Genomic DNA, 10,337 nt, shown 5'->3' with positions numbered 1-10,337 from the left:
ACAGCCAATGAGTACAGTCTGGTAGAACATGTCCAGCAGCAGATGTTAAACGACCTTAGCCTCCTGAGGAAATATAGACGACCCTGACCTTTCTTGTATACGGAGTCTATGTTAGCTGACCAGTCCAGTTTGTGATCCAGATGTAGACCCAGGTACTTATAGGTCTGAACCACCTCTACACTCCCCGTTGATTGTTACAGGCAGCAGGTTGGGGCCTGGACCTCCGGGAATCGAATGAAAATATAAATAGCTTCTTCGAATATGTCCTCCCTTGTGAAGCTCAGGGATAGTTGGGAAAGGGAGCTTGGCTTTGATTTGACTGATGAGTGGTGGAGAGAGGCACTGATCAGGGTCAATTCTACATCTTCCTGTGCTCGTCTTAGTTTGATCCAATTTAAGGTTTTCCACAAAATTCATTTCACAAAAAACAGACTAAGTAGGCTATTTCCAGGCACAAATGATATCTGTGACAGATGTGGTTTATCTCCAGCAGACCATGTTCATATGTTTTTTTCTTGCCCCAAATTAGCCAATTTCTGGTCATGTTTTTTTAAATCATTAAATAATGCCCTCAGTATCAGGTTAGAGCCTTGCCCACTGATATCCATCTTTGGGGTTCCTCGTACTCCAACTAGTCTCACTAAGAAAAACTCTGATGTTGTTGCTTTTGCCTCTCTCTTAGCCCGTAGACGTATTCTATTACATTGGAAAAGCCCGAACGCTCCTCCCACTACTTCTTGGTTAAGGGATTTAATGTCTTTCCTGTCTTTGGAAAAAGTTAAATATTCCCTCAGGGGTTCAGCAGCCAATTTTTATAAAAGATGGATCAACCTCTCATAACATATGTAAACACCCTCACGTCTCTGGACTCCAGCTGAATCAATTTGATGCATCCAATTTGTTTATCTTATCAAATCTTTAGTGAGCATGCTGGGCATCCTTTATTTAAGTAACTATTTATTATTAGTAGTATTAATTTTTCTCTTTTGCCTCCTTTATATTTTATTTTATTCCTTTTTTCTTTATTTACTGATTTATCTTCACCTACTAACTTATTATTTTTGTATTTATCATTATTATTATTTATCCATTTATTTTATTTATGTATTTTTTTTCTCTCTCCCCTTTGCTCTTGGGTGATGTTCTTTTTCTGGTACTCTGTTCTATTGATGCTTGTCATAGCTATTGAAGCTATTTTTAACAACTTTATATGATTGGTAGTTTAATTTCTCAACTGTTTTTTTTTTATTATTAATCAATGTTTTGTATTTTAAAATCCTCTTTTTCTACTTAAACAGATATACAAAGCAGTATAAAATGTTCAGTATATGCTCAAATGAAGTAACTTCAAAAGAGTATGATGCATACAGCACATGTACTGTTGCATTCCTGTGTTTTTATTAAAAAATAAGTTGACTTAAAGGTTGACGGCAGATGGATTGACGGAAACTTCAAGACATATAAGACATATAAGAACAATTAAAATGCGTAATTGTTAGTTTTTTACTCTAGCATACTGGTTTTTACTGTTCATAATAACAAATACCGAACGATTACATGCTCAGTGTTATTAATATTTAAATTCACATAGCGTATAATTATCAGCAGGTTTAATTTAATTTAACTGTTTTTTACTAATATTCCTTTACTTGAAGCATCCAACACAAGCTTAGAAAGTGTGTTCAATGAATCCCGGCCGCTGTGGGAGCTGAGCTGTTTCTTTTGTCGTTTAAAAAAGGTGCAGCGGGCCACACCTGTACTCGGCCCCGGTGCCATATGTCTTCGACATGGCAGAATGCGGAACGATGTTTCTTCGTCTTTTTTTTTTTTTTTTTCCAGAATACAGATCAGCGCGGTGACAGGCCTGACATCCGCCGCATTGGCTCACTTGATTCCTCCCTTTTCTCGAGTCAAGTGGTGGGTCAAAAAGGATAAAACCGCTCCTTTCTCTTCTCTGATGCATGCTAATGCGCAGTCTGTCAGTACTGAGGTGGCGAGGCCCTGAGGGAGGGTTTTGCACTGAACTATTTCTTGTCTGTAGAAAGATCAGGGAGGGTAATCTCTATCTCTGCCATCCAGGACTGTTCTGCTGTGTAATTCAGTCTTTATCCTAAATCCAGAGAGAGAGAGAGAGGGAGAGAGAGAGAGAGAGAGAGAAGGAGGGAGGGATATTTTATTTGAAACCTCTAATGTATGAAACAAGAAAAAAAAGAAGAGCAGCTGCATGATTGCAAAGGGCTTAGGGCATCAACGAGGGGACACTTTTTCAGATGACGTTAGATGGAATATTTTTTTTTTCTTTTTGCACAGACAATAAGTTCCACAAAGGACTGAACAATCAAGATACTCCAGCAGTTTAATAATCAGAAGCGCATGCGTAAAATGAAAGGCAATACAGGCAATACAGAACAAGGTCATATGAATATCATAGGAAGATCCAGGTGAGTGGGCACAGAGAGTGGGAGTAGAGCCTATGAGCGTCTTATTTGTTTTTTAAAAAAAAAGAGAAAACGTGATACGTAAGATTCATTTCAAAACTTATTTATGTCGTGTTGCACAGTTCTGGGTTAAATCCATTTAATTGCTCAACTCTTGTGGGAGGGAAAATTGAAAACCTAGGTTTAATTTCACAGGTCTCTACTTTCAGAGGGACCTTTTCTGCGTCTCCAAAGCCCTCGCACTATTACTTGTCATGTAAAAAGCAATTACAATCCGTGCCTTGATGAAATGTGTCATCAGAGAATCCATTAACAATGTCCTCAGACCTTAATATTTACAGTCACCACCCTACTTTCGGAGGCGACGCAGAGTTTTACGAGTTGTGAAGGACGATTAAAAGGCATCGGTCTCAGAGACATGCCAGGCGCGTTGTGTTAGGCAGTCTGTTTGAGGCAATTATGATTTCCCAAACTATTTATTGGAGTATTATTGTTTTACACAGAATAATACCAGTGTTCCAGTTGTTTTGCTTCATCCGACTCCAAGAAAATCCCTTTTGCTCATACGTTGTTTAACGAAGCGAGGGCTACACCGACGACTGTGTGGGTGCAAAACAAACGTTCTTTAAACGTTAGTAGGGGGGAAAAAGAAAATGATAACAATACATAAAACCCATTAGGCTCTGTGTGATAAAAGCGTTGCTTTAAATCGTCTGTCATTCACTGTCCCGCTAAGAGTAAAGCTATTACAGTTTAATACACTGTTTGGAGAAAGCTAACACCATGGACAGGTCTCCAGTCTATTGCAGGGCTAACACAGAGAGACAGACAACCATTCACACTCACACCTATGGCCAATTTAGAATCACCAATGAACCTAACGAGGACGTCTTTGGATGGTGGGAGGAAGTCGGAGTACCCGCCTTAGAAACAGAAGAAGTTAAAAGAAAAACAATAAAACACAACACCATACTTAATTAAAACTCACTTACAACTCAGATAAAACCAAGAAAGACTCTCTGATAAAAGTAATATCCCCTGAACAGACAGTAGACCTCTGCCCAAGAATCTCAAGGCCTGTGTGGTGCTAAAAGGTCAGCGATGTAGCCCGGGGCACAGCCATGAAGAGCTTCACAAGTGATCAATAAGACCTTAAAATCGATTCGAAAATATTCTGGGAGCCAGTGGAGATCTGCTAAAACTGGAGTGACGTGATCCCTTTTCCTGGTTCTGGTTAAAAGTCTGGCAGCTGAATTTTGGACTGTCTGGAGTCCTGAAATTGCTTCGGTGCTCAGACAGGTAAAAAGGCTGTTGCAGTAATCCAGACGTGATGAAACAGAAGTGTGTAAAATAGTCTCTGGGGACGGATCTTGGAAATGTTCCTCAGATGGTAAAAACAAGTTTGAACTGTCTGGGTAATGTCTTGGACTCAAAACTTTGTTCAGAATCGATCCAGACACCGAGGTTTTTCACAACAGTACTGATGTTCTTGCAGAGGGAACCAGCCAAGGGTAGAGGTTGAGGTCCAATAATAATCATTTCCGTTATGTCTGCAGGAAGTTGTTGTTCATTCAGTAATGTCATTATAATGACATTAAAAACTTCCATGCTTCCTCCCAAAGGAAGCATGTACAAAGGAAATAAAACTGGTCCTAAAACCGACCCCTGAGGAACACCATATTTCATATTACACACAGATGATTTAAAATTATTCACAGTAACATAAAACTTTCTGTCTAAAAAACATGAGTATAACCAGTCAAGGGCTGTCCCTCCAAAACCGGAGGAATGCCGGATGAAGCATTTTAACATGAACAATATGTGGGGAAAAAATGTAGTTTGATCCAACTTAATTCTAACGTTAAAGATTTGATAGCTAATGTATTGTTAACGAGTAATTAGTTCAAAGTAATGTTATATTTCAGGGTGGCAATAAAGTAATTGTACTATTACTGTGACGTGTCAGTGTCAATTTATGTATAAAGCACATTTTAATAACTACAAATGTTGACTAAAGTGCTGAACAGAGTAAAGGCATGTACCAATAAATGAAATATTTAAACACACTAAAACAAAGGCAATTAAGAGGAAAAGGGTAAAAAGAAATAATAAGTGATAGATTAAAACACAATAAAATAAAGAGCAGCTCTCAAAACTGAATTAAATGCCAAAGAATTAAAAATGATTGAGTTTTGAGAAGGGATTTAAAAACAGACAGCGTCTCTGGCTGCCTAATGAGGTAAACTGTCCCAGAGTTTGGGGACTGCAGCTGACAAAGAACAAGCTACCCCTGTGCTTCAGCCTCGTTCTTGGGACGACCAGAAGACAGCGGTCAGCAGACCTGGGTGACCCCAGTGGGGCGTGTGGTTGCAGGAGATCACAGAGACCATTCAGTGATTTATGAGCAAACAATAAAATCTTAAAATCAATCCTAAAATGTGGTAGGAGCCAGCGAAGGGAGGCCAGGACGGGGAGATACTGTAGGCTCGCATTAAAAGACGAGCTGCAGCGTTCTGCACCAACTGCAAGCGACGTGTTTTTTTTGTTTGTTCCCCCCCCCCCCATTATTTTATATATATATATATATATATATATATATCTATAGGTACTCCAGCTTCCTCCCACAGTCCAAAGACATGCTGGTTAGGTTCATTGGTGATTCCAAATTGGCCGTAGGTGTGAGTGTGAATGGTTGTCTGTCTCTCTGTGTTAGCCCTGAGATTGACTGGAGACCTGTCCAGGGTGTACCCTGCCTCTCCCCCGATGACAGCTGGGATAGGCTCGATACGATTACACACATCATTTTAAATGTGGTACAAAATAAACCGCAATTAGCAGTAGCCCCTGGGGCCGTATGAGGTTTTGCAGTTGGAGCCTCTTGCCTTGGCACATTTGACTAAAAATAATCTTAACTCGTATCCCTAACATGAACTGATTCTTTCATAAATTATCAGTAAAATATACAAATAAATAATCAATTTCATAATAGTATTCACCAATATTGACTGGCCGTTAGTAACATTACTGGTCTGCAAGCTTCAGCAGCCATTAGCAACTAATCAGAGAAAGTGAGTAGATTTCTTAAACTCTCCAGTTTTATGACAGTCAAATATTGTGAATGCAAAGATAAAGCATGAAGCAAATGGTTTCATTTAATTAAAAAAAAGAACTGTGCCAGTGGATCAGGCGGTGCAGCTGCAGTTACAACGCTCATACTGTACTTCTCTAGCACTATAGTGGAGCAGAATTAATTCTTTCTACAGTCACGGGGGTTCTGCCGAGAGCAATTCAGAATTATCAAATGAATCGTGCAGAAAGAAAAAAAAAAAATGTCAGCTCTGTCTTTGAAATCCGTAAACTTTCCGTATTTCATCTGGAGTTTGGCCCTTTCACGCTGCTTTATCCATAATTGAAGCACATAAATAATTGTACAGACAGAAAGAGAGATGATAATGAATAATTCTGGTTCAGATGTGAAACAGTTTCGTGTTGTCCCCATTGATACTGTCATGTGAAAATGAATAAATGGATGTTTTCGGGGTGGGGGGGGTGGCGAGCTACCCGAGATGTACTACTGACTGTGGCAGTGCAGCGAGCTTTTCTTGTTTCTCTCTTTTCTTTCTGCCAGGCGTTTCTGCCGCATCCCTTGACAAAATGTGACACGGAGCCAGGTTCGGCGGCTGATAGATCACAGGTAGCAGTCACTACATTAATCTCAACTGCTCTTGACGGAGCAGGATGCGCCGTGTTTCGCTTTCTCTTTCACTTAATCCTTTGGTGAGGGGAGGTGGATATCTTGGGGGGGCTGGGGTACTAAGCCTTTGCACACCATTACAGTAAATTCCTAGAATCAAGTTTCTGTAATGTGCTGCAAATATTGCACACATGCATGTAAAAAGAACACGGAAAAGATAGACTAGAGGTGTTTTTAAAAATATAGTTTAATGTATATGGCTCACTTAATATATTATGTAATGTATTTTGTTCATTAAATTGTAATTATATGACAGAATGTATTATTTCCTACATCTGTGATGACACATAAAGTATACTAGTACGTTTTAAGGGCTCCCTGTAACACAAATTACCTTTTTGTCACCTTCCTAATACTCCGAGCAATTTGTAAAAGAATACCGCCCCATCTAGAATAGGTGGGAGCAAGGGACAGTAGCAAAATAGGTGAGAAAAAATATTAAACTAGAACTGATGTGATTCAAGTTAGCTCAAAGACAAGTCGGAAAAGGATGCTTTCTCTTTTTTAGTTTATTAGTTTTCATGCACCAGTCATTTCTCTGAAAGAAAGGGATTCACTGCATAAGCGGCGGCCTGTAATTTAGCCCAGAACCACAACAGCTCAGCCTCTCGCCACACTTTCTAAAATGCATTAGCATCCAAAACAGCACCTCGAGTATAATCTGGTGTTTTAGTGGAGAGAATGAGGCTGAAATCTCAACTCAAACAATCTGACGCCTAAACGTTTCCTCATGAGCGTCGGCTCATCCTGCCATCTAAGAGGTGAAACTAATTTTACACCCGTCGCTGAGCAGCTTGTGCATGGCTCGGCACAGGTACGGCGAAATTCAATTCATGAAACATAGTTATTTAGACAGTAGATATAAAATATCAGGTGATATTTGTAGGGATTAATAGTGTGGTATGGTAGAGATCCTGTCATTTTCTTTCTTTCTTTTGCATTTCTTTATAATAATTTCAGATGCTATCATTTAATTAATCAGTCTGTGTTTCATATTAAAGTTAAAACGAGTTCTCCCGCACTTGGAAGTCATTCTTCCGTTGGGTGTAGCTGTAGGGTGTAGTTGGGTGTATCAAGCATGCTGATATTAGACAAATCACACATTGCTCAGATTTGTTCAGATGGACAGGTGTAGCTATTGATACCCATTTTCATGCATTCATTTTCTATAACCGATTATCCTCTGGAGGGTCGCTGGGGGGGGGTGCTGGAGCCTATCCCAGCTGTCATTGGTGTTAGCCAGTCTATCGCAAGGCTAACACAGAGAGACAGACAACCATTCACACTCACACCTACGGCCAATTTAGAATCACCAGTGAACGTAACCAGCATGTCTTTGGATGGTGGGAGGAAGCTGGAGTACCTGGAGAGAACCCACGCAGACACAGGGAGAACATGCAAACTCCACACAGAAAGGCCCCAGTCGACCGATGGATTCAAACACAGAACCTTCTTGCTGTGAGGCATCAGTGCTAACCACCACACCACTTTTCACCTATTCCACTGTAACACATTAATTTAATAATATAATTAATTTGTGTAATTTACTTTACCTTAATGAATATGGTTTATTCTATCTAATGCTCAGGCATTCATGTTCACACGTGTGTGTTGCTAAAGTCCAGGAAAGATGAGACTTCTGGTGTTTTGTTTGTTTTTGGGGGAGGGGAGAGCAAAAGAGGGACCCAGGTGTTGTTGTGTTGTTGTGCATGAGGAGGCGCTCCATTGTCTGCATCTTCTTTAAAAGTACATTCCAACACACGCATGACGATTACGCCTGGAATATCGCAATTCCAGCTGCACGAATGAGGTCCCCAGAGGATGAACCCTGACACTGTTGATGCCGAATACAGTAAATTTAAACAAATAGTCGGATACATGAAATAAATTTAGTGTGTGACCAAATTCCTGCAAAGCCAATCCCATCTGCAATTGCCAAATGTTAACACACTAAAGTAAGAATATGTAAGTAACATCACCAATTACCCTAACAAGGATGTCTTTGTATCTCGAACCCAGAACCTTCTTGCTGTGAGGTGTCAGTGCTAACCACCACACCAATGTACCGCCCGATACTCATTTTAAAAAAACATGTTATTCTCAGCTTAACCATACATTTAATATCCAATAAAACTCACATCCTGTCCCGTAACATTGATGATTTTTAAATGGAAAAGGCCTGAGCAGGGAAGTTTTTCTTAGCTCCTGTGAAACGGAGATGTGTGGCTTTGACAGTTCAGTCATATAAACTGATACACAACCCAAGAACACCAGGAAACAAAGTTATTTTTTAATAAAATGTTTATTATTACCATTGTATTATTTTCTGTATACAAGAATGTGTAACAAAAGCCAAATAAGCAATCCATTTTTAGTCTTTTAAAAAATGGTAAGGCATGTCTGCTTGTATAACCATCGACTTCAGTTCCCCCAAAAACACTTTAGAACGGCGTGCACGGACAGCTCCAAAACATCTTAATGTGCTCCTCTAGTCAATCCGACTTTGCAAATTCACAACGGTACCACACTCACGGCATATGTTATAGCAAAGGTGCAGCGAACAGTTAACATCACAATGGAGGAGACCTTGCATAACACGGTTTGTTCTAAACATTCTGTGTAAAAAAAAAAAAAAAAAGAAAACCCTCAGCCATCCATGATTTTAGTCTTTTTGTTGTTTTTTTCAAATGCCACAGAGACCAAATGAGACAAAACATAGATAAATATGGCTTACAACTAAATAAGTGATCATTTAAAACTGTAAGATGTCTGTCCAGGTTGATGCAGCTTGTTAGGGAGCAGTGGAATTTAAGTGGCAACTATTCTTCTCGTCCCAATAAGAGAAGACTGTTGTTTGTACGGATACGAGCTCTTTGGGAAAACTGGACCAACTTCAGAAAAACATTCTTTTCTTAATTCACTTTCTCTTTCCGTGTTTCTGCCTTATCCTCGCCCATCCAAAACCCTTGTTGCCGCAATCACAGGTCCTGTCGAGGCTCTAATGGGTGCGTTCGACCTCCGCAGCTGCGGATCCTGACTGGGTTTTTAAGTTTTAAGCCTCACCGTGGAGCCAGCGGTGCCAAGTCTTAACGCCGGGGTCGGGAACTAACTTCCAGCCTCGTTATAAGACACTCTGACCCCGGCGTAGTAATATCTGCCTCCACAAAGTTCTTTTAACGCTTTGGAAAAGAATATACGACTGCAGCAAAACCTTGCCCTGCCAATAGCCTTCTTAGTTCACCCCAGGTTCATTGTATTTATTAAATTTTCCAATCAACAAAATCACTCAGATTTGAATTCAACGTGTTACTGCCCAAGTTAGTGTAGTTTTGAGGTACAATATACTTCACATAAAAAAGAGCTGAATGTTTATTTGTCTTTACTTTTAAGTGAGGACATTCTTAATCAAGTGTACTTCTACTCTTCGAAGTGTAAACATTTGGATCTGAAACTTAATTAAAACGTCACTTCAATGACTTTTAGGAGACAGATTGAAACTTTATCGTCAGCTACATAAAGGTAAATCCAGATAAGAAAAACTGTTACTGCTCATCAGGGTCGGCAGCTAGAGTTTAATGTTATTTTGTTCATTTAGCATCTTGTAAAAAGCTACAACTGGATGTCCTCTCGCTCTTCTCACTTGCCACTGAAACGGAACCACTTCATGCTTTTACAACCATCTGAGTTTAAATTGGTCTGTTTTCATGTTTGCAGGGGACACATGAGCCATTCAAAATGTAACCAAGTGTACAAACTGATCCCCAAACTGATCCATTATCACTTAGGCCCCTCCCCTCAAAGGCCCCCCCCACTAACGACATTGTGTTGCCAGACACCAAAGGACACCCTCAGAAGGCCCATGTCCATTCTCTGATGAGTCCCAACTGCTTTGGAGGCACAACTACACAATATTAGGAAGGTGGTCATAATGTTATGCCTGATCGGTGTATGTGTTCAGTTTTCACTGCCAATTTGCATGCCTTTTTCAGCTAGTCGGAACAGGTATTTGCTGTCCATCTACATCTACATTACTTTTTATGTCTTTCAGGTCTTAAAGGCAGGACACTGACCCAGGATGTGACCTAGGAAGCTAGGAAGGGTGGAAGTCTCCACCTCATCGTCATTTTTCAGTGTTGCTGCTGACA

Source organism: Chelon labrosus (genome assembly GCF_963514085.1).
Source record: "Chelon labrosus genome assembly, chromosome: 3".
NCBI lineage: Eukaryota > Metazoa > Chordata > Actinopteri > Mugiliformes > Mugilidae > Chelon > Chelon labrosus.
This window is presented reverse-complemented; position numbering follows the sequence as displayed.